This window comes from Pygoscelis adeliae, unplaced genomic scaffold (genome assembly GCF_000699105.1).
Source record: "Pygoscelis adeliae isolate BGI_AS28 unplaced genomic scaffold, ASM69910v1 Scaffold62, whole genome shotgun sequence".
Classification (NCBI taxonomy): domain Eukaryota; kingdom Metazoa; phylum Chordata; class Aves; order Sphenisciformes; family Spheniscidae; genus Pygoscelis; species Pygoscelis adeliae.
Genome location: NW_008824401.1, coordinates 5,704,345 through 5,710,327, shown reverse-complemented (window position 1 = coordinate 5,710,327; position 5,983 = coordinate 5,704,345).

Here is a 5,983-nt window from a genome sequence, read left to right as displayed (position 1 = left end):
GGACCTGTTGGAGCGGGTCCAGAAGAGGGCCACGAAAACGATCAGGGGGATGGAAAACCTCTCCTATGAAGAAAGGCTGAGAGAGTTGGGGTTGTTCAGCCTGGAGAGGAGAAGGCTTCGGGGAGACCTTATTGCAGCCTGTCAGTACTTAAAGGGGGCTTATAAAAAAGATGGCAGCAAACTTTTTAGCAGGGCCTGCTGCAACAGGACAAGGGGGAATGGCTTTAAACTAAAGGGGGGTAGATTTAGACTAGCTAGAAGGAAGAAATTTTTTACGCTGAGGGTGGTGAAGCACTGGCACAGGTTGCCCAGCGAGGTGGTGGATGCCCCATCCCTGGAAACATTCCAGGTCAGGTTGGACGGGGCTCTGAGCAACCTGATCTAGTTGAAGATGTCCCTGCCCACGGCAGAGGGCTTGGACTAGATGGCCTTTAAAGGTCCCTTCCAACCCAAACTATTCTATGATTCTATGATATTAAATCACTGAAATCACAGCAGCATGTAGCTGACATTAACTCTATATATTCAAGCCACCCAATGTTTTAGAGAAGCATAAGAGAGAGCATAAAATTCTGATACAGACCAGAGTCTTTTTATTGAATTCTCAAGTCTTGGACAAGTTCATCCCTCTGGCAGACTCTCTTTGTCCATTTTAGTATTTCACATCTGGGAGGACTTGTGTCAATGCAAGAGGTTAGAAATAAATTCTAAGCCTCTTACCACCTTTGACTAAGCAACTCTTGTTAAACAAACTTTAAAATAATTTGGAACAGTAACACACAGTCCTTAATAAGTAGCTGCATTTTGCAAAGGAGAAGTCGTGGCAAGGGCAACTAATATTTTTTACTAGAACAATGCTCCTATTGAACTGCAAAAGAAAAGGAAAGGATATAGCTAAGCCAGGCTGATACGATCTGGAAAAGGAAACTTCTTGTTCTGAGGTGTGTACATAAAAGGAAGGCAATCCTGGCTTAGCTATTTTCACCATAATTTGCAAATCATAGGTTTAGAAATCTTGTCTGGAAACACTGGTGGTGTTTTCTAATAGGAAGAGACAAAAAAATGGCATGGGGTGAGAAAGAGTACAGAAGAAAAAAACAGAGTGAATTGGAGTTCAGACTGTATCACAAAGGGAAGGAGAATCAGTTTGGCAGGGGAAACAAATCCTGCAGAGAAAAGCTGCAGGTATTCATTGGCGTGACACTGGTAATTCTGTACGTCATCTGCAGGCTTCCACTTTTCTAGGGAAAAAGATACTCCAATTTTGCTAAAGGCTGCACGTGTCACACTAACCAACTGGGGGCTATTGATCCTTCTACACATTGGCACTTTTTCTTTACTTCTGGTATTTATAAAGGTTTTATAAAAGATTGAGAGATAACCTTTAACATTCTACAAATATGAAGCATTTCTTGAGAAGTGAACAAAAGCCACAGCATACCATCTAAAAATCATCAAAATTTTTCACTTTCCAAGGAAAATGGTGTCCTTGGGCATTAGACAGTGTGACTGGGAAACGCTGAGCTTGCAACAGAGCTCTTACAACAGCCCAGGCCCACACGCTGCCGGGTGTTTCTGTTGGTGTGCATGTACCAAAGAACCAGTACACACCGCGGAGCTACTGACAGGTTTGCCATCAAGTAACTTACATCTTTGCTAATAACTCCTTTCTTAAATAGCATCCTTTGCCTCATATAACCAGAACAGTTAACTTTTTTTTCCCCTACACCTCCTTCTACTCCTAAAATTCACTTAAAACACAGCTGTGATGTCGGGCAGGACCCACTGTACTGCATTAGACCTGAGACACCATCTTTCTCCTCTGCATCAACACCATGTTTTCAGGAAACAGGAGCAGTGTCTTCTCAAAACCAGGGCGGCACTACTTTATCTAAACACGGCAATTCCTCAGCCCCTTACCAGATCAGTTACATGTACCCATTTCCCAGTTACAAGTCCCAAAAACATACACAGACAGGTTTTCTAACTAACAAAAAGCTCTGGTCACCTTATCGTTCCTGCTGCAGTCACTGACACCTTAACACTGAAGACTACTGGATGGCTAATCCCTAGCTCCTGCGCTTTGTACTCCTCCCTCAGCACACACTACAATTTCCCTGATTAATCTCCCTTTGCCTCCACAGTGACCTTACCATAGGTGATGCAAGTACAAAGCTTCAGCAACCTGTGAGCTCTCCTTTCTGGCTCCAAGAGCCCCATCTTCTTCAGCCTACACACCACGTGAGGTTTGAGCAGTACTGGCAGGACAGAAGGTCCCCAATAGCCACTAACAGCTATATCAGGCCAGTCTCCTGCACCATCACAGCTGAAGCAAATGCTCAACTGGCCTCTTTGGCAACACTAAAACTCCAAACAAGCATTCTTGATATGGAAAACACCTGAGTACTTTGAAAGACTAACCTTTGTCAGCTGTGCCTCTCACCCCAGCTGTACTGCCTTCTTGCACCCAAGGTGAGCTCATTAGCATGTGGGGCCTTGGTGCGTAAAGCACATTAGTCGACCTATATAACAAATGCTCACCTTCATTCATCTTGTTAGACAAATAAAAACTGGATTTACAAAGCTTGTCATGCTACAACATTCACCAGAACATGGTCCTACATACCAGGTCAACAACGGCCAATTCCATGGAATTTCACAGAGGTTTGACCCACCTTTGTCTCACACTCTCCTTCCTTAATTCTGTCATTCCTATGGTAACTAACTCCAATTCTGAGTCACCTTCCCTAAAGCATGTGATGCAAATGTACTCTTTTGGTAAGGCAGAAATCTCCCTCAGTGTACTGGTTTAATTAAATTAACGAGCAAATGTGAAAAATAGAGGATCAAGCATCCACTGCTGCTGAGAGGAGCAGTTACACCAGGCAAACACAAACCTCCTGGGCCGCAGAACAAACAATACCTGGTGCTCTACCTACAAATGGGTTTTGACACCTAGCTCTGCACACTCTGCCTGTTGGATTGGAATTATGGAGAACTACAGAGAACCCAGCAACACTTAATACTGAATTAAGAGCTCTCCCTGTTAAGAGAACTCTCAGCTGCTTTCTATTATTGTATTTGTGTGTACTTAGTTAGATAAGGTACAGTACCTTATAACCATTAAGAAGAGAAAAAAATTGAGTATACAATTGACTAAAATAACATAACTGATAGCTTTGAACAGGATGCTGAAGGAAAAGGCACAACCTAAACTTTACGGTCTATCCTGCCCTGCTCCCCAGCCTATTTTTAGGCTACCACTTCTCATCATTCTGCTAGGAACTATTCCCATAGCACCTAACTATTGCCAAACACCACTGATTTAAAACAGCACTGACCAATCTTCTAATAACCATCACCTTCTACAGGCAGCTGAACAGCATGTTAAAAGATTTGCAGTACAGGCCTGTTAATAGAAATCTCTTCCTGGTGTATTAGTAAATTCAGCCTCATTTCTTTCAGCTCTCAGAATGAGCTCCTAGCCTCATGACATATGTGCATACTTTTGACTGAGACACTAATCTTAAAATATTCAAAAATATACAATAATATAGTTAGAATATTAATTATAATATTCATATAATAGTTTCTGGGAAGTATGATATTACCAGAAACGCCAAAGGATTTTGGCTTGACCTCACAAATTCTAAATCAATAACCAAAATTGACTATAAATGCTAAAGTCCTCATATTCTTGTTAAAGGCAAAAGCTAAGACTTCAAAAACAACACCTCAAGCGTGACTGCACTCACTTGTCTGTGAGTCAGGGCTTCTCAGCTGAGCCACGTGGCTCCGGGGCCCCAGGCTTATAACAGAATGCTTAGGGAAACATGCTCGCTGTGTACGTGGGTCCAGCTACCAGCACAGACCTCTGACTACAAGCTCCTTGGCCATACTCTAGTGTATACACAGTATCAGCCCCAAAATGGACTCCACTTAATAGCACTGTTATTCTGGGAGGGAGGGAAAAATAGGATTATGCACTTCTTATAAATGTTAAAATAATCCCATAAATCTGAATAAAACGAATTTTTTTTTGTGAAATTGTCAGCAACACTCTGCCATGCATATTCTTCCTCTAAAGGATTATTTCAAAATTATGGACTCAGAAACGTTCAGCTGGATAGTTCTTGGGTGGCTGAGGTGCTCACTGAAGAATTTAAATGATGTAATAGCTATTGAACACCCCATTATATGGCTGCCTAATTAATGTAAATGATAGTTATGTCTCACTCACAGAGGATTATTTTACACAGAGGAAAATCTACTCACTGCCACAGTAGCCATTTTGATAGTTTTTATAGGAGCAGTTGCATTATGGCTTCATTGAGTAAAAGGTAAGTAGCCGTCCTAAATAATGAAGATTGAAGGTTTAATAGTCCCAATAAAGAATCCTGCAGGTTTTTTATTTCAAAAATTAGAGTTTGATTGCAAGCGTATGATAATGAGAGGGAAAAGAGCACTGGCATGTGGAATCCTTCTGCAGCCCAGGCTCCTGGGGAACTTCCATTTCTTCTGTGCAGAAATATAGAAGAATAAGGACAGAAGAAAAAGAAAATAAGCTCTTCTTTACTTTTCATGACAGCGTACCCAAGCTCCAAGCCTCTCCCTGTGGCAACATTTCAGCAGATGAGGACATGCTGGATTGTGCCTGTTAAACTTAGAAGGCTGACGTTACTGGAACAGCTGCATACGGCTGATCACGTACACACAAATACCCTCAAATAATGTGAAGAGCCCAGCTTAGACCCATTTGAGTGACGATATGCAGACATAAGCCAGCCTTGCAAACTTGTCTCAGAATTGTAGCCTATTACAGCAACTCTTTTTTGCGAGGCAGTAGTCAAGGGACTCGGCATTTCTGTTACGAGACCCTATTTCCAAGGTTATATATCAGAAATTATAACAGCTATAAAAATTCAAATGAGATTTAAAACTTGGCATGAGCATTCTCGCTTGGGATCTAGTACTTTTTAAGCAAATCTTCACAGGAAAAGCTAAAAGTTTACTTGTCCCACTTGTTATTTTAGGTCTCTATTGCTACATAATTCTCAATCCAGATTATTATGCGCTCCTCATCACAGTACCCAAGTAATCTCTTTTCACAGCTGCATTTTCAGAATGGCAGTTCGGAGCTAGGACAATTGATTTGACATTTATTTCTCCAAACAGCAAACTTCCAAGAAGGGTTTTAAAAGAACTTCTGTTCCAAGGCAGCCACTTTTTTCAGTAATAAAGCACCACATGTGTTTTAGCAAGTAAAAAGTGGCAACAACATTAACCTGAATTATGGTAACAATGACTACAAAACAAGCTGGCTGGGGATTTGCAAACACAATCTCCAGATGTCTGCAAAAGATCTGATTTATCAAACACACTCCAGGCAGGATTTGTTGTGGGTTTGTACTTCCTAATAAAAGAGGTCTGTAGTATTTATTTACCGTTAGTGTCGGTGAAAGGTGCTACCCTTGTGACATCTTTCAGAAAAGTGAGTATATCCCTTTAGAATAATCCACAGGATACGCAGAGAGCCACAGACCCTAAGAATCAAAGCTTGGAATCACCAGTGAAGTGAAACAGGATGAAGCTGAAGGTTGAATGTAGGGAGAGGAAAAAGAGATAATAGGAATTGGAGGCAGCCTCAAGAGGAAACCTCAGGTAGTGCCAAGGGGAAGTCCAATGCACTCTGGCTGCAGGGACAGGTTAGAAATGCTAAATGCAAGCCATGGAGGATGCAATCTTATTACATGAACACAGCCTGTGGCCATTTAAAATGCTTCCCTCTGTGTGGGGCCTTAAAAGCAGCACACTGAAGAGTAAAGGCTAGTTCTACCTCTAGTTTCGATCCACAGCCTTGAGATCCTCAGATCCACAGCTGAGGCCATGATGAGAAACCCTGGCTAGTTCTTAGTTTAGGGATGATTTTTGTGATATGATTCCCTGCCATTCAGGAGCTGGACTGACATGAACGCACTCTTTC